Source organism: Canis lupus, chromosome 1 (genome assembly GCF_048164855.1).
Source record: "Canis lupus baileyi chromosome 1, mCanLup2.hap1, whole genome shotgun sequence".
In the NCBI taxonomy this organism is placed as follows: domain Eukaryota; kingdom Metazoa; phylum Chordata; class Mammalia; order Carnivora; family Canidae; genus Canis; species Canis lupus.
Window position 1 is genome coordinate 90,459,358 of NC_132838.1, and position 19,768 is coordinate 90,479,125.

Genomic DNA, 19,768 nt, shown 5'->3' on the forward strand with positions numbered 1-19,768 from the left:
CTTACAAATAATCCCAAGGTTTTAATCCCAGGGAACCTCCATGCACAGAGAAAATCCTCTGTGGAGCTTGTTTTCAGAGAAAGGCCATGTGCTTCTTAGGGGGCGGTCTGACTCTGGAATCTACAAGTCGGTGGTATTGGTGAGCTGACTTGTGTATGTACTGACAAATACAGGAACAGCCGTGGGAGCAAAGGTGAAAGTCTGCAAGGAACCAGCCCTTGTCTTGGAAGGGATGGGGATATACCCCAAGAGCAAGCATCCAAGCTTGTCCCCAGAGCAAAGGAGACCCCCATTTGCATCATCTGTCATTCTGGGCCGTCCCTTCCACCCCACTCGCCCACCCCCATGGAAAACAACTTAACTCTACTATGATTTCTCTGCTCCCTAGCTGTCTCTAGTGATTGATTCCCCTCCTCTGCAGGTCTCAGGCCTGGCAAGGATATTATTACGCTACCACATCTCCCTCACCAAGATTCCTTTCCTTTCAGCATGATTGTCGCAGTGCTGGTCGGCCTGCTGAACGGCTGAATGGCCTCCATCATCGGGCCACACGAGGGAAATTGTCCACGGAGCTGAAATACTGATCACAGTCATTTTCCGGCCTGCCCTAATTGAGGTAAGGTATACTTTTTTTTCCATATGGCTGTCCTGAAGCTGTCATGGTTGTGTCCTCTAACTTTGCTTTCTGGGGACCTTAATCCACTCTTTCCCCATACCTTTTATGCTTTAGTGAGCCTTTTGGATTGCTCTCCATCTGTAAATGTATAGGAGGGCAGGAAAGACTTTTATGAGATGAAATACGAGCAAGCTGCTTAGCTCTGAAGAATAAAGGGGAAAATGTATGACTCTTCAGATTAAATCAGTGAAAGTACCCTATTTCCATAAACACAGTATGCAGAGAGTAGATTATATTAGAGAAACTTAATAGATGGAAAGGAGTGTTATTAAGGCCACTTGAAAAAAGTAGAGGTAGTTCAATATTAATATATTGCTGGCTTTATTCAAGTAAAGAGAATCTAGGAAATAAATTTAAAAGAAAAGTCTCTGCTTCCACTTCTAGAGATAATCTCTGTTAGAATTTTGGTGCACTACTCATAATATTTATATCACAAATATTTGTAATGATGTGTGTCTGTGTGTGTTAACTGTGGTAACTTGTCTGATATTTGCAAACAAGTAACACTGATCACACGCTTGCTTTATGCCAGGCTCTATCCCAAGCACTTGACATATATTAATTTATGAATTCTCACAAGCTGGTAAAGTGAGTCTTTTGTTATCCCCACTTAAACATAAGAAAACTGAGGTGCAGAGAAATTAAATAATGTGCCCATGCTCACACAGCTGGTAAACCCGCTCAGAACTTGAACTAGTCAGATAAGAAAGCCTCATCAATGGGCTTTTTTCCACATACCTCTTTTCCTTAAGAATATGTTATTCCTTTTTCTATAGCATCATTTTAAGTGTGCACTGTTCACGTATTTGGCAATGCAATGACTCCCCTACCCTGTCTCCTTATGTGCAACCTTTGCGCACATCCATGATTATCTCCCCGGGACATACTGCTCCGAGTGGCTTGGCTGAGTCAGCAGGAATGTGGGAATGTATCGTTCACCTTTCAATTCACTCTACTAATGGTCTTCTCAACAGGTTGTACCAGTTTATATTCTCACTAGTGGTATATGGAAGTGCCTGATGACCCTAAGCCCTCAGCAACATTGGTAGCTTAGCAATTTGAATAGTTTTGTTTGTTTTCCAGTTTTGTTTATTTTCCAGAAGATTCCAGGTGTCCTTGTTCATATCCATATTCTCGCCTCTATACTCTAGAGCGGTGATCTCATGCTTGGCTTTTCTCTCCCCACTTCTGTCCTTGGTCACAAAGGAGTAGTAGGACAGTGGATAAGAAGGACATGGTCCCTCGAGCTGGATGCCTGGGTTTGAATCACAGCTGTATTCTCTGCCTCCATTTTCCCATCAATACAATGGAAATAATACTAAAACCTCTCATACCATGCTGCCCGGTGATAGCTGATGTAAGGTACTTGAGAACAGTGCCTGACTCTTGGTATGTGTCCAGTTAATTACTGGCTAGGACTGTCTTCCAGAAGTCCATGCTCAGGGGTGCCTGTTAAGCATCCAAATCTTGATTTCAGCTCAGGTTGAGATCTCAGAGTTGTGAGATTGAGTCCCACTTCAGGTTCCATGCTGAGCGTGCAGTCTCCCTCTGCCCCTTCTACTCATGCACTCGCTCGCTCTCTCTCCAAAAATAAATAATCTTAAAACAAGGTCCATATTCCTAAAATTAAAAAAGGTTATACTTGTTTGGATGACATATGATTATGATCAAATTTGCAATTCACAGTAGCATCTAACATGCTCACATTGTTGTATCGTTAGTGTTGACACCGTGAGCAGCCTAAAGGTCGCAAATAGCTGTCTCTGCTTCAGTGGGTGCTGACAGGTCACAGGTAATGAGGAGACAGTAATAACAGGCATGTGAAGTAAGTAGAATGTGAAGGTGCTTTATGAGCTCAGAGAGCACTTTCCCACGCATTACTTCCCTGGGTCCTCACAGCACGGCTGTGAGGAGCTGGAGCAGCTGTTATTAACCTCGTTTTATAGAGGAGGAATGAAGTGACTCGTTCACTTAAGGTCATGGAAATGGTCAGTGGCAGAGCTGGGTGTGTCCTCAGGCTTTCTGACTGCAAACCCTTACTCTGGGTGCTTCGGGACATAATGAAGAGGAAGAGAGGAGGAAGGAAGGACAAAAGGATGGAGGATGTAGACTCAGATGCTTTGACTTAGAAAGGAATATGTGAGGGGGCTCAAGTCTTAGGATCTCCTGAATGGAGAAAGAGAAAGCATTTGTTGAGATTAAGAGCAGGGAGCTTGCAGTTTCCGATCTGAGAAAGAGGATCTATTCAGAATAGTCTATGTGTGAAGTGGACCAGGGAATCCGAAGGGCTGCCAAAGATCTCAAGGCAGAAGAAGCAAGACCCAGATAATGTCACTCAGAAGTTAAGTGACCATATTTACACACTCTTGTCATGTGGTGCGGGATGTTTTAATGAGTACATGGGCAAGCAATGGATCTCAGTTTTGGGTTCCAGAAACCTTGTTGAGGGCTATGCTTATTGTCAGGTGCTGGATAAGTGAAGCGAGGAGAGAGTAAATGACTTCTTAATCTGTGAAATGAGGTTTTAGACTACATAGATGCTTCTAGAAGTCCCTTTCTACCTCACCATTTCCTGATTCAGCTGCAGTCTACACTGAGTCTCCTGTTTATGACTCCCTCTGCTAGATGGGTGAGCCTTTCTACGTTAGGATCTAGATACTTTCTTTGCTTACTATTTTTTTTTAAAGATTTTATTTATTTATTCATGAGAGACACACATACACAGAGGCAGAGACACAGGCAGAGGGAGAAGCAGGCTCCATGCAGGGAGCCCAACGTGGAATTCAGTCCCAGATCTCCAGGATCACGCCCTGGGCTGAAAGCAGCGCTAAACCACTGAGCCACCCCGGCTGCTCTCTTTGCTTACTATTAAAAGCAATTATATATATATATTAAAGATAGATAAATAAAAAAAGATTTAACATGCATAATCCTACCACCATTAAATATCCACTGTTAATGTTCTTCCAAAGGTTTTACTATGCCTAAATAAGATAAAAATCTTATTTCTTATTATTGAAATATAATTGGGGATCCCTGGGTGGCTCAGTGGTTTAGTGCCTGCCTTTGGCTGCCGTGATCCTGGAGTGGAGTCTGGGGACTCCCTTTGCCTGTGTCTCTGCCTCTCTCTCTCTCTCGTGTGTGTGTCTCTCATGAATAAATAAATAAAATCTTTAAAAAAAAAAGAAATGTAATTGACATACAGTGTTAAATTAGTCTCAGATATACAACATACTGATTTGACAATACATTTACATTACTCAGTGCTCACCACCGTCTGTCACCATACAACATAAATGTCAATGCATATCCTCCTAGCTGTGTTTGAGGCTGCTCTTAATAATCTTTAATGTAAATTCAAGAAAGACATTTTTGATATAAGTTGAAAAATCTGAACAAGTTTACAAATGCCACTGACAGTATGCAAGAGCTATCTTTCCCACACTCTTCCTAATAGTAGAGTAGAATTTAAAAAATAAAAAACATTTCTATCTGGTTTTATGGACAAGTGAACTTTTGTCATGTATTTATAAACCATTCCTATTTCTCCTCCTGTGAATTCTCTGCTCATGTCCTTTGCCCATATCTCTAGAGGGATGTTGGCTTTTTTGTTACTGATTTGCAAGAGTGTTTTTATTGCAAGATATCTTTTATTATTAAAATACTGGGGCAGCCTGGGGGACTCAGCTGTTTAGCGCTGCCTTCAGCCCAGGGCATGATCCTGGAGACCCGGGATCGAGTCCCATGTTGAGCTCCCTGCACGGAGCCTGCTTCTCCCTCTGCCTGTGTCTCTGCCTTTCTCTCTCTGTGTGTGTGTGTGTGTGTCTATCATGAATAAATAAATAAAATCTTTAAAAAAATAAAATAAAATATTGTAAGTTTTTATGTCCTTTGCCTTTGAATTATGCATGGTGTTTTTAAAAAGAAGTAAATATTTAATTTTAAGTAGTGAAATCTTTTCCCTGTGGTTCCCATATAGACTGACTAGGAAGCAGGAATGTCTCTAACCGTCCCCCCCCCGCCCCCCCGCAGACTACCCTTTACATGGCGGAATGACCTCTTTCAAGCGTCCTCCTTTCTCAGCACACCCCAGCCTGAGCTGTCACGGCAGTGTCCTTACCATGACCTGGCTCTGCCTGCCCTCCAGCCTCACTTTTGTTAGGCTCTGTCCAGGTGTTCCAGCGCCCCTGGCCTCCTTTCCATCATGGACCATCCCAACCTCTTACCTGCCCCTGGGACTCTGCAGGTGCTGTTCCTTTTTCTTGAACATGTGCTTCTGTATGTGAACACACACATGCATGCATGGACACACAGTAGCGCCTGTGTTCACACATGGTACTTGCAGCTGACTCTATCTCCTTCAGAGAGGCAGTTCCTGAGAGAGAGCCCCACACAGAGCAGGCTGCTTGGGTTCACCTGACTTCCCCGTTCACCAGCTCTGTGCCCTTGGATGCACTCACCTCTTCCTTACCTGGAGTGTTACAGTCATCATCATAGTAGTCCTTATTTAGCTCAGAGTTGCTGGGAGGAATAAATAGGTGAATTTATGCAAAGGTCATAGACATTGACCCCATGCACAGAAGTGCACATTAGTGGTTTACTGTCCTGGTCATTTTTCAGTTCTCAGAGACGCTGTCCTGTCCAGCCTTGGTTGGCATTCTCGATCTCGTAATCCCCTTTGGTCCCCTTTGAGACTTACCAGTATGCAATTATTTTGCATCAATTTACTTTGTCCTATTTTCTTCTCTAGCCTGTGGCTCCCTAGGGGCAGGGGCTGAGACTGTTGTCCACACCGAGGTTTCTGATGCTTTGCTTGGAGCATTTGTGGAAAGAATGAATGAATATCATCATATCCAATCAGAGACTGCATTGAAATTCACCTACGTTGTATTCTTGTTGTTTGATGGTTTTATTTCACATTTTTAAATATTTCATCTGTGTGAAACTTAATTTCAAGTCTGGTTTGAAATATGAATGCAGAATTTTTTCCCCCACATGAGGTAGTGCATTGCAATTTTTGTTACTATTTTTTTTTTAAGAGAGCTCTGACCCAAATTCCTTTGGGACTCTGATGTTTTTTCTTTTGTTTGTTTGTCTCTCCTTTGTTCATCATCCTTTTACAAAAAGTAAATGCAGAAACTGTTCCTTGACTTCAAACAATTCCTCATGAGTGTAATGGCCCAGTACCAGGAAAGATGCTCCTGGGGTCACTTCCCATGGCCTGTCTTCCAACGAGGAAGGAAGACATGGTGTTACTGACTCTCAGACATGTTCCATTGTTCATTACCTAATGCTCCTGAACCAGCTAGATAGTTTAGGCAATGCTGTTTTAGATGTTCTGTCTCCCATTTTAAAAAATTACTGAAATCTTGAAACTTCCACATTCCACTGACTAAATTATTTTCCCTTAATTGCCTCTTGCATTTAGGTGAGGGACAAATATGCCTTGGCTGACTATGTATTCTAATTTTTGTTTTGGAAAGACTGGTCACTATTCTTTTCCATATTTTATCTTTCATGATTAATATTAGTGACAAAAACAAGACATACCCATTGTGATAAAATATGTATACAGAAGGGGCACTTGGGTAGCTCAGTGGTTGAGCATCTGCCTTCGGGGTCCTGGGATCGAGTCCCGCATCGGGTTTCCTGCAGGGAGCCTGCTTCTCCCTCTGCTTGTGTCTCTGACTCTCTCTCTGTGTGTCTCATGAATAAATAAATAAAATCTTTAAAAAGAAATATGGATACAGAAAACATGGATACAGTAAAAACCTGACTGGTGGATTGTACCTCCTGGATCACCCCTTACTATAACCACTTCTAAGTTTATAGTAGTATGTCCTATCAGGCTTTTGTATGCTTAGATCTATACACATGCACAAAGGTGCGCGCGCGCACACACACACACACTCTCTCCCACCCCTGCAAATACTTGCATGCTTTTTCTGAACGATGTCATAAACCCACTTTCTTGTACACATCAGTGGGCTTTAAAAACATTTGAAGCCTTTGTTTTCTAGCTGGCAGCATGTTAGAGAAGTTACTAATTGATCTTTTCCCAGACCTTTAAACACCAAGTCCTGCTTAGCTGGTGTGAGTCACTGGATGTAATCTTTCAGAGGGCAGGGGCTCAGGCGCACTCAGGAATGTGGTATCATCTGATAAGGATCTCCATCTCACTGCAAAGGAAGAAACAGGGACTTGGGGCGGGGCGGGGGGAGGGGGAGCCAGCAGGGTGAGGAAGGTTCATGAGGGTACACATTCAGCGACAATGGGTTATAGAACATGTAGGCTGATGTCTAGGGAGAGGGGCTTGCAGATTGGGGTGCTGTCAAGTTATAGAATTTTTCTCTGTCATTCCCTTCTGCCTTTCTTTTTTCTTTTTTCTTTTCTTTTTTTTTTTTTTTTTTTTTGATCCTTGAGAATAGAAGACATCAATGGGGTGGACTGGGTCACAGGCTGTGTCCTTCACACAGGCAGCAGGAAGCATGCCGCTGACCGGCCTGGGGTCTGATCTATGGAGCTGCAGTCCAGGGATCCAGAGGGGTTTCTGTAAGTGATGGGGACCCCACACCATCTGCAGAATGGCACTTGTTGGGGGGTTTTGCCACCGTGCTCCCTCTCCCCCTTATTGCACCAGAGAGGCCAGTTTCATTGCTTAAGGGGACAATTTACGGCCGTGGGCTTATCTCCTTGTTTTAGCTTTTTATGTTTTTCTGCCGCTTAATAAAATGTGAAGTCACAAAGCAATTAAATAGTCATGTAGTTTCCAGGCAGGAGGTGGAGGAAGGCTACCCGGGGGAGAAACGTGAACATGATTGACAGAGGCTGGCTGGAGATTTACATTGGAAATAACTCGTTCCTCAAAACTTTCTTCATTTCCTGGTGGGAAGTAGGGGGTAAATCATGGATCAGGAGGATGGATGATTAAAAGTGTAGGAGTTATGATTTCTTTTTGACTTTGTAAGTCTCTAAATCTAAACCTTAATGGAGGGTTTTCATTTTAGGGACTCTTGAGGAAGTGATGGAAACCAGCCCTGCCAAGGATTGAAGTGAAGCAGAAACACTGTAAAATCTCTAATTGCTAATAAGCTTCAGTTTGTCTATATTTCATAAAATGTCTTAAGATCCAATGAAATGAAGTAGAGAATTCATTAGTCTTTTTTTTTAATTCCTTAAACTCAGATCCACGAGTGTAGATATTTTTGAATATTTAAAAATACCAGATGAGGTTTTATATGTTAGAGTCTAGAGTTTTTCTAAGTAGCAGTTAGGAATGTGTAATAATGACACTTAAAATGAGGGAAAATGTGGACAATCGAAGGAAAAATATGGAGAGTCGAGGTTCCCTGTGCCTCTTTTCCCAGCCTCCTCTAATGTAAAAGAAATGCTTTTGATTTAGCCACTTTGTATTTGGTGACCTATTTATTCTCATCAAGAGAATTAACAAGTAAAGATACCATATGTTGAAGTTGTCGTTGTTTCTTATTCAAGAAACATTTTGATTTGAAAGAGTTTTGAATAGCTGCCTTTTGATCTGATGTTCTCTTGTTTCCAGGTAACCCCATTGAAATAGCCAAAGCAAATAGCTTAAGTTAAAATGGAGTTGTTGGGGCACCTGGGTGGCTCCATCAGTTAAGCATCTGCCTTCATCTCAGGTCATGATCCCCGTCCTGGTATTGAGCCCTGCATCGGGAGTTTGCTTCTCCCTCTGCCCTTCTTCCCCTGCTCCTTCTCTCTCTCTCTCTCTCTCTCTCTCAAATAAATAATCTTTTTAAAAAATGAAAATAAAATGTAGTTTTATTTTATTTTATTTTTTTAATTTTTTTTAATTTTTATTTATTTATGATAGTCACAGAGAGAGAGAGAGAGAGGCAGAGACACAGGCAGAGGGAGAAGCAGGCTCCATGCACCGGGAGCCCGATGTGGGATTCGATCCCGGGTCTCCAGGATCGCGCCCTGGGCCAAAGGCAGGCGCTAAACCGCTGCGCCACCCAGGGATCCCTTTTATTTATTTATTTGGTATCAGTTGAGAGAAGGAGTAATTTAAGAGTTAATTTATAGGACCCAGAAAATGAGTGGCTCAAAGGACAGTGTTTTTCCTGGTTTGAATGTCTGTGGCCATGAAAGCTTTCTGAAGGGGAGACTTCATGCCTCTGCAGGAGCACCCCTGCCCCCTCACTTCACCTCCACAAAAAGATCAAGAACCGGGAAATACACTGCATAGCCATCCTGTTGCTGTTGAGCGTACGCTTCCTGACAGATGACCCCCGAGATTTGTGCTGAGGGAATACGGGCAATGTTAATTTCTAGAGCTTTTGGTAAAACAGCTTTTATACAAGATCAGTAAATCTTGTATACCCCTGCCCAGGGTCCTGCGTGTGGGCCGTGGAGCCTGCGTAGTTCATTTTCTGCCCCTATAAAGGAGGTTGTGGGATTTCTTTAGATGTTGGTCGCTGTGGGTGAAGTCTGGAGACAGAGAGCTGTGTGACCTCCAGCCCTTATTCTGGGTTGTTTCTCAGGCAGTGGATCATTTTACTGCCCCGGGGCCTGTGTTTAATCATTAGCAGTCACTGGTTTTGAGTATGTGTCATTGCCCCTGGTGACAGTCCCTTATCCACCCAGAGTGCTGCCCAGGGAGGTGTCTGGGTGGAGAAGACGCCCATCTGCATGGGTACCACCGTCTTACTATTCGAGTGGAAGGTAATTCAGTGGGGAATGTTTTTGCTCTTACCCATGTATTACTTCTTTTCGATTGTGTGTGTCTTCAATGACATGAAATTCACATAACATAAAAGCAAATACTTTAAAAATGAACAATTCAGTGGCATTCTGAATATCACAGTGTTGTATAGCTGCCCCGCTCTGTCTACTTCCAAAGCCTTATTACCCCAAAAGGAAACCCTGGACATGAAGCAGTAACTCCCTATTCCCTCCTCCCTCAGCCTCTGGCAACCATTCATCTGCTTGTTGTCTCTCTGAATTTACTGATTCTGGGTGTGTCATATAAATGGAATCGTATAATATGCAATCTTTTGTGTTTGGCTTCTTTCATTTAGCATGTTTTCAGGACTCATCCATGCCGTAGCATATGGCTGAATAGTATTCTGTTGTATGGATATGCCACAATTTTTAATTTATTCGTCTGGGTTTTTTTGTTTTTGTTTTTGGGTTTTTTTAGATTTTTATTTATTTATTTGAGAGACAGAGCACCAGTAGGGGGCAGAGGGAGAGGGAGAAGCAGACTCCTCACTGCTCAGAGAGTCTGACTTGGGGCTCCATCCCAGGACCCCGTGATCATGACCTGGGCCAAAGCCAGACACTTAACCAACTGAGCGACCCAGGTGCCCCTATTCATCTACTGATGGACATTTGGATTTTCTCTACCTTTTGATTCTTGTGAATGATGCTGCTGTGAACATGGATGTATAAGTATTTGGGTGCCTGTTTTCAGTTCTTTTAAGTATATACCTAGAGATGCGATTGCTGGTCACATGCTAATTCTATTTAACTTTTTTTGAGAAACTATCAAGCTGTTTTCCATAGACATTGAACCATTTACATTTGTATTCCCATAAGGGTTCCAATTTCTCCACATCCTTGCCAACACATGCTGTTTTTTCCTGTTTTTTTTTTCTTTATTGTAGCCATCCCTGTGACTATGAAATACTCCATTATGTTTCTTTTTTTAAAGATTTATTTGTTTACTTCTTTATTTATGAGAGACAGAGAGAGGCAGAGACATAGGTAGAGGGAGAAGCAGGCTCCCTGCAGGGAGCCCGATGGGGGAGTCCATCCTGAATCCTGGGATCACGACCTGAGCCAAAGGCAGGCCAACCACAGAGCCACTCAGGCATTATATCCATTATGGTTTTGATTTGCATGTCTCCAATGACAGATGACATTGATCATCTTTTCATGTGCTTATTAACCATTTGTGTATCTTCTTTAGAGAAACGTCTGCTTAAGTCCTTTGCCCATTTTTATTTTATTTTTATTTTAATTTTTATTTATTTATGATAGTCACACACAGAGTGAGAGAGAGAGAGAGAGAGAGAGAGAGAGAGAGGCAGAGACATAGGCAGAGGGAGAAGCAGGCTCCATGCACCAGGAGCCCGATATGGGATTCGATCCCGGGTCTCCAGGATCACACCCTGGGCCAAAGGCAGGCGCTAAACCGCTAAACCGCTGCGCCACCCTTTGCCCATTTTTAAATTGGGTCATATTTAAGAACAATAAATTGGGTTGTCTTTTTGTTGTTGAGTTGTAAGAGTTCTTTGTATATTCTACATACTAGACCCTTGTCAGGTGTATGACTTGCAAATATTTTCTCCCATTCTTGTCTTTTTGCTATCTTGGTAATGTTCTTTGACACACACAAGTTTTTTATTTTGATGAGGTTCAAGTGATTTATTTTTTTTTCTTTTGTTGCTCATGTTCTTGATGTCATATCTAAAAATTACTGCCTAATCCAAAGTCAGGAAGATTTTACCCTTATGTTTTCTTCTAAGAATTGAGTTTGTGTTTTTCTGTCTTAATCCATTTTGATTAATTTTTATAAGGTATGAGGCTGGGGTCCAACTTAATTTTCTTGCATGTGGTTAGTCATCCCATTTGTTGAAGGGACTCTCTTTCCCCCATTGAATGGCCTTTGCACCCTTTAAAAGAATCAATTGGTCATATGTGTGAGGGTTTATGTTTTGGACCTTTAGTTTTTTCCCCATTAGTCTGTATATCTGTCCTTACACTGTTTTGACTACTATAGCTATGTAATAAGTTTTGAAATTGGGAAATGTGAATCCTCCAACTTTGTTCTTTTTCAGTATCTCTTTGGGTATTTAGAGCACCTTCCAGTTCCATCTGAATTTAAGCATCAGTTTTTCTGTTTCTGGGGGGGAAAAAGGCTGTTGTTGGAATTTGATACAGATTGCACTGAATCTCCAGATGGTAGTATTACTCTCTTGACAACATTAAGTCTTCCAGTTCATGAACACTTGGTGTCTTGCCATTTTTTACATCTATCTTGTTCAGCATTGTTTCATAGTTTCGGTGTATAAGTATTTCACCTCTATTAAATTTATTCTTAGATATTTTATTCTTTGGATGCAATTGTAAACAAATCTGCCTCCTTGATGTCCTTTTCCAATTGTTCCTTCCTGATGTAGAGAAGCACAACTGCCTGTGTGTTGTTTTTATTTTTAAAAATTAAAGTTAAAGGGATCGCTGAGTGGCGCAGAGGTTTAGCGCTTGCCTTTGGCCCAGGGCACAATCCTGGAGACCCAGGATCGAATCCCACATTGGGCTTCCGGTGCATGGAACCTGCTTCTCCCTCTGCCTGTGTCTCTGCCTCTCTCTCTCTCTCTCTCTGTGTGTGTGTGTGTGTGACTATCATAAATAAATAAAAATAAAAAAAATTAAAGTTAAAATAATTATCTCTGCTGGTTATTTTAAAAATGCCTTAAGATGGGGCACCTGGGTGGCTCAGTTAAGCATTCAACTCTTGATTTCAGCTCAGATCTTTTTTTTTTTTTTAAGATTTTATTTATTTATTCATGAGAGACACAGAGAGAAAGGCAGAGACACAGGCAGAGGGAGAAGCAGGCTCCCTGTGGGGAGCCCGATGCCAGACTTGATCCCAGGACCCCGGGATCATGCCCTGAGCTGAAGGCAGACGCTCAACCACTGAACCACCCAGGTGCCCCTCAGCTCAGATCTTGATCTCAGGGTCATGAGTTTAAGCCCACATTGGCCTCCACACTGAGTGTGGAACCTACTTTAAAAAATGATGTAAGAACCCCACTACCCCTCCATATATTTCTGTTAAGTTTGATATGTATCTTTGCATATATTTTCTATACATACACATACAAATAAACCTTCTTCCTTTGGGTAGACTCATAACATACTTTGTCTACATTTTAAATTAAGTGTAGATTATGAGTATCTTTCTAGGTCAGTACATCTAGATTTACATTATTCTTTTTTAAATGCTACAGAGTATCCTGTTGTACAGATGTACTATACTTGAAGAATGTTCTTTTAATGAGCATTTGATGTGTTTTCAGTTTTTTCTGTTACAAACAATGCAACAGTTAACAGTGTTGTACCTGTTTTGATACATATTTGTGTGTGTCTTGAAGGTAATTTCCCATGAGTAGAATTGCTGAGGCAAAGAATAGACACATAATATCTTTTGGTGGATGACAGTGTTTTTGTTCTGTTTGTTTATTTTGGGCATAGATACTATCTACCCTTATCTAAGAACTCACAGTGAGGGATCCCTGGGTGGCACAGCAGTTTAGCGCCTGCCTTTGGCCCAGGGCGCGATCCTGGAGACCCGGGATCGAATCCCATATCGGGCTCCTGGTGCATGGAGCCTGCTTCTCTCTCTGCCTATGTCTCCGCCTCTCTCTCTCTCTCTCTCTGTGACTATCATAAATAAATAAAAAAAAATTAAAAAACAAAAAAAAATTAATACTTAAGAACTCACAGTGAGTAGTTAAATGCTTCGGAAAAAAATGTGAAAATGAGGCTATGTCTAGCCCTTCTTATTCTCTGTGCAATGTGGTAACACATAATCTCAATAAAATGTAAATAATGAAACCCTGTTGGGTATGTTTATGAGCTATGCGAGCAGAGTGTTTTTAAATGTGTTGTTAACCCAACTAAATGTTGTTAGGTGAGGAAGCAGCTAGGAGCACAAAAGTGCCTCCTGGGCTTTTCTCTCTCTTACCTGCTGTGCACCCCACCCCACTCCTAACCTGTCTCTCACTATCTACCCCCGCCACACACACACACCATTGCTGGCCATCATTCCTAAAGATCTTTCGCTTGTCTATAGAATCTGTGAACACCCAGTGTTCTCTTCTCTGGCAAAGTCCAAGAAAGACCAGTTTGGGAATTTGCTAACACATTCTGGAGGCAAAGACTTTGTTTTTGTTTAAGTCTAACTGAGAAGCTGATCTAAAGCCCAGAAGGCAGACCACATCCATTTTGAAAGAGGGTCACCCTGATGTTCTGGTTGGGGGAGCGGGGGGTGTTAGTCTCACATCTCACATCTCTGTGCTTTTCCTGTGGCTAAGTAAAACAGAGGAAGATGCTTTTGTAAAAGGCCCAAAGAAGAGAAAGTCAAATGGAAGTGAGGAATAAGAGCAAACTCTGTTGCTTTCCATTTCCATCCATTTTTTTAAATCTTTTATTTTGGGATGCCTGGGTGGCTCAGTGGTTGAGCATCTGCCTTCAGCTCAGGTCATGATCCCGGGGTCCTGGGATCGAGTTCTGCATCAGGCTCACTAGAGGGAGCCCGCTTCTCCCTCTGCCTATGTCTCTGCCTCTTTCTGTGTGTCTCTCATGAATAAATAAATAAAATATTTTTTAAAAAGATTTTATTTATTTATTCATGAGAGACACAGAGAAAGGGAGAGGCAGAGACACAGACAGAGGGAGAAGCAGGCTCAATGCAGAGAGCCTGATGCGGGATTCAATCTGGAGACTCTGGGATCACGCCCTGAGCCCAAGGCAGACGTTCAACCACTGAGCCATCGAGGCGTCCATAAAAAATTTTTTTTATACACCTTTTATTTTGAAATAATTTGAGACTTGGGGAAAAGTTGCGAGGAGAGCACAGAGTTCACACGTACCCTTTGGCCAGCTTCCTTCGGTGTTAATATCTTACAGAACCACAGTGTAATGATCAGAATCAGATTTAAATTGCTGTAGTACCTCTGGCTACACTATAGGACTTTATTAGCCTCCCTTCCAGTTTTCCACGAATATCCTTTCTCTGTTCTAGGATCCAGTGCAGGATCCCCGTTGATGTGAGTTGTTCTGCCTCCTGAGACTCCCACAGTTCTTTAATTTTCCCTTATTTTTCCTGATCTTAATACCTTTAAACAGTACTGGTTAGTTCTTTGGTTGAAAGAGATTTCCTGAATTGGAGGGTATTCTGATGTTTTCTGACATTTACTCGTGAGGCAATGAGTGGTTCCTTGATGTCAGTTTTTCTTATCGGTGGTGATGCTAATAGTGATTGCTTAATTCACATAGTATCTCCTGGGTTTCTTCACTATAAAGTTGCTGTTGTGATTAATAAATTAGTCTCTTTGTAATTAATAAATATCTCGGGGGTAGATCAGATCTTTTGAGTCTTTCAGTGATCTTGTTTCTTCTCAAGCTTCCATGCACTGGTTTTAGCATCCATTGTGGGTCTTGCCTACAATAATTATGATGTGCTATTGGCCTAAGAACCATTTGGTATCTCCTTCATTTCTTATACATTTATTTATTCATTCTTACATAAGGAAGAGCTGTCCTCTTATATATCCATCAGTGTGGGCTCATGGATAGTTATTTTAGTCTAATGGCTCTAATCCAGTGCTGTCATTATTGATTTTGTTACTCACATTGCTCTCGCTTTGGCCATTGACAGTTCTTTCAGATTGGCCCCGATGTCCTTTGATATGTTCCTATCCTTTTTCCAGGGCTTTCTGACTTTGTGACACCTCCAGATTTTCCAGGGCCATCTTGTAGTTTTCTTGCTCTAGCCCTGGAGTCAATCACTTCTTCAAGGAGGCTGGATCCTTCTGGTGGAGAATGGTATTGAGAAACCAGTATCTGTGTTGGGTGTGTACATCGTATCTGGTCTATCATTGCAAAATCTTCCATCGGTTTTGAAGTAAGCTATTCCCCATGAGCACAGTTGTGGCAGGCCTGAAACTTGCTCTCTTGACTCTGTTGGGCAGTTAATCATTTTGGTGTAAAATCATTCTGATCAGACCATGTAATGGTGGGTCATTAAAATCAGTTGCGCATAGAGAGCTGTAGACAAATAGGTATCTGGACTGTAAATGGAATGGGTTAACTTTTTTGTGGAAAAAAACATTGTTACATTGAAAGGCTGGTGTCAGCATCCAGACATTCCTAACATTCCTTTAATAATCTTTCATGGACTTTTCAGTCTCACTTTTAGCCCATGCCATATTTTAAGGTAATAAGAGTAACTCTTGGTCTTTCTGTTAGTTATAGAAGCTAAATACTACCTGATGTATCCCTATTAGAGTGTTTTATACAATGTCTAAGTACAGATTGATTATTCCTATAATAAATTATGTTTGCATAGATATTACGTGGCACAAAACTTTTGATAAATTAGTTATGTCTTTATAATTTTATTTATGAAATCTTATAGTCAAGCTATTGATAAAATATTTTTTATTACTTATGAGCATTGAAGGTCTCTTTTTCTTGGAGAGTCAGTGTAATTTCTTTGCTGCTTTTAGTTCTTTCAGAAGAGGGCTTGCCTAGATGAGATTCCAATGTGACTCTTTTTTTCCTCTGTAATTTTTCCTATTCTGTTACTACATCTCAGCTCTTTTGACCACCAGTTTCTGTGAAAACAAAGCATGAAGTTAAGGCACATTTCACATGTGATTTGTGGTAGGATTATAATAGTTACAAAGTGTATCTGTCTGCAGCAATAAGGATCTTAAGGGGTTTTGCTGTATTTCAGAGCTCATTCTTGGGTCTAACCACCTGTTTCTTGTATATGGAGAAAGTGTTTCTTGTTCCTCTTTGGAAATATAGATGGAAAAGTGAGTTTATATCAGCATTTAAAAGGTGAATCTCTTTCAGGGACATTTTCCTTTTGACTTTGTCATTTTGTAAGAAATTTCCGTATTCTTCCCACCCTTGATATACTTCAGTTTGAGAGTGAGGTTAGGTACAATGTGGTAAAAACCCCAGCTGGTCAGTTAAAGCCTGGTGGTGTCATGTTTTGAAAATATGCCTGGCTGACTCTGACCTCTAAATGTGTAAATTATCTTTGCAGTAAGAGGCCTTGAAGTAGTTTTGGTAACTAATCATTATATGATCATTCAGCCGGAAGAATTTGCTAGAACAGCTAATGTATCTTGCATCCAATTTAAAGGTTAGGAGTGTATGACTGTAACTGTGGTTGTGTAGAGAGACACCCACTAACATTTGGTATTTTTTTACTATTATCTTTACCTTTCTCTTGTTCTAGAACAGAGGAATATTTTACCTACTATATTAACAATTAGCAGGTCCTATTATTAATTAAAAGGATAAATGGACTTAACTTTTTTCTCATTTGAAACTTTCACCTTACTATGGTCTCAGAGTCTTGGGATGGAACCCTGCATCAGGCTCTGCAGTCAGCTGGGAGTCTGCTTCTTGCCCACTCTCTCTGCCCCTTTCCACCCTCTCTAAAATAAATAGAATGAATCTTTAAAAAAAAAAAATTCACTGTACCATGCCTGATTTTTCTTTTTTTCCACTAAGTGATGGTTGAAGAGGTGGGTGGCATATCAGTGGCCCTTGAACTTAGCAAAAAGCTTCCTTATCCTATAGAATCTTCACTTTGGGGGACCAATTCATTGATGCATTAGTGTCTAAGGTAACAGAGCTAATATTCAAAGCACCAAACAACTACTGTTCTAATTACTCTGATTATTGATTGATTCCATCTCTTTTCTGGAGATATAGCAAATATTAACAGCAATGCTAATCCTAACCACTTATTGAATCATCACTCTGTGCCAGATAGTGTGTCGGATAGTTTGCCAATAGAATCCTCCTAATACGTTAAGTGACTTGGGGCACTGAGATGCCTCAGTCGGTTAAGCATCCAACTCTCTATCTCAGCTTAGGTTTTGATCTCAGAGTGGTGAGTTCAAGCCCCTCACTGTGCTCCACACTAGGCATGGAGCCTACTAAAAAAAAAAAAAAAAAAAAAAAGAATAAAAAATGTTAAATAACTCATCCAAGATTACACAGAGAACAGCTTGGGTTTTGTCAAAGGTCAGTGCTTATCACATATAGCATACTGTGGTTGTCCTCATGTCACTAAAGAGGAAGATGCCTTTAGGATCACCTTTCCCTCAAAGTATTTTTAAACTTTTGAGATACTTCAAAGTATTTTCTAAACAATTATTTTTTTTTAAAAGAGGTTCTACTCCCAGCGTGGAGCCCCAAACATGGGGTTAAACTCAAAACCCTGTGATCAAGACTTGAGCTGAGATCAAGAGTCGTATGCTTCACCAACTGAGCCACCCAGGAGCCTCATTTTTTAAAAAATATTTTATTTATTTATTCATATGAGACACACAGAAAGAAGCAGAGACATAGGCAGAGGGAGAAGCAGGCTCCCTGTGGGGAACCCCACACAGGACTCCATCCCAGGACCCTGGGATCACCACCTGAGCCAAAGGCAGATGCTCAACCACTGAGCCACCCAGGTGCCCCATTTTTTAAATGATTCTTAATGTTAGGTGTTTGGGGGTTCAGCTATTGTTACACCTTTAGTTTCTAAACAAAATATTGGAGATAAAGGTAGTTGCTCCCAAATGATGCAGTCATACATTTTCTTGAAGCAAAGTATGACTTCTCTTTTAGACTTTCTTGCTTTCCTGTAAGTAGAAACTTTAGGGCTGGGAGCATTACATTTAATGGCAGAAAGGATAAAATAGTGAACATGACTTTATATAGACTGTGAAGATGAGTCAGTTGTAACTGCCTTGACCTTTGGTGGGAATGCCCCTGGGTCACCCTGCCCCCAGCAATGTTGTATGGAATTTGGATTTAGGAAGCCCGGCAAATGATGCAATTGGGAACTTATCTGGAATAAATAAAAAGCCCTAAGTTCAACCTCCCTTGCATTTATCCTTCCTGAATCTCTAAGATGTGAGCTTCTGATTATACTGGGCTCATAATGAGATCATCCATGGAAGAAGGAAGTCTTGAGAAAGGAGGGTGGATCTTCCTCCAGCAGGTAATTAAAAACTTGCCTTACAGGTTCTGGAAAAGTGGGGCCAGAGGTATTGGGCATAAGATGTAAAAGGGTTTTGCTGAATGATGGATGATTGGGACTTCAAGGAGCTCTCTAGCTTCCATAGTCTTCAAGTTCTCTTCTTAACCTAAAAAGAGACATCGGGGACACTTTATGAACAAGGCAATCACAAATAACTTGAACTCTAAAGGACCGTATTTGGCTATGGGTTTGGGTGTAAAGTCATCATGTGACTTTCACATGAGGAACACTTAGATGAGGAGCCAGAAAACGAATTGTCAGAATTCTAAGCTGACTGTGCCTGCCTCTGAGGTGGGTAACAGGAGCACTTATTTCAAGCTGATATTTCAGAGAATGACCTTGTCACAGTACTAACTATGGAAGAAAAGGTCGTACTGGTAAGAAGCAGTAGGTCCTGGTCTGTTTTTTTTGTTGGTGGTGGGAAATCTCGCGTTATCACCTTGTCTCTTAAATCACACTTCTAGAAGTGTCTAGAAAATGAAATTGCAAAAACAAAAAAACAAAAAACAAAAAAAAATGAAATTTCAGGAGAAATGAAATTCGTTGTTCTAATCGAATATGTGCTATTTGCAGATGCTTAAAAATCTGGGGGGCATTGGCATAAATAGAACACACTGGAGCTGGCTTTCCTGAAGTTGGATGCATTCTAACGTGGAAGACCTCTTATCGTTGGAATTTTCTTGTTTTATTTATTTATTTTTTTTTAAGCGTGGAGCCTGCTATGGGGCTTGAACTCACAACCCTGAGATCAAGACCTGAGCTGAGATCAGGAGTCAGATACTAAACTGACTGAGCCACCCAGGCATCCCTAGAATTTTCTTGTTTCAAGACATTGGGATGCCCTGGCCCCAGTGCAGTAAGATGCTCACATGCTCCTGGGAGGGGATTGCATTCTGCTCTCCTTCCCCCATGCAGGGCAGGGCAGGGCAGGTGAGAGTAGGCCTCAGATAATGGGCATTTGTGGAATAACAGAGACCACTTTCCCTCTACCTCCCCTTGTGGTTCTCATCCTCTCTTCATTGATATGTTTGCACTCCTTGACTTGACCTAACCTTCCTGTTTACTGAATCCATTAATAAGCCGAGGTTTACAGAGGTCAGCTTTGAGGATAAGGCTTTCTGGATGATTTAAACTGATGGTTTCAGATAGGGTGTGTTTTAAGCAGGTGTGGAATTGCTAGTTAAGCTTCTCTACATCTGTTTTCAGGAATTTGAACTAAAACAACAATGTTACATTAAAGTGATTAAAAGGATTCCCAGCCATTG

The 19,768-nt window shown here is 41.3% G+C and overlaps 1 protein-coding gene across 5 annotated transcripts in view; it reads left to right on the plus strand.

Annotated features, from left to right (window-relative positions):
• KANK1 (KN motif and ankyrin repeat domains 1) overlaps positions 1-19,768 on the plus strand; it is a 207,907-nt gene that overhangs the window by 68,588 nt on the left and 119,551 nt on the right. For all 5 annotated transcript variants that reach the window (XM_072839330.1, XM_072839357.1, XM_072839352.1 and 2 more), the window contains exon 2: positions 489-616. The gene's annotated coding sequence lies outside the window, so the exon portion shown is untranslated. The remainder of the gene's footprint in view (positions 1-488; positions 617-19,768) is intronic.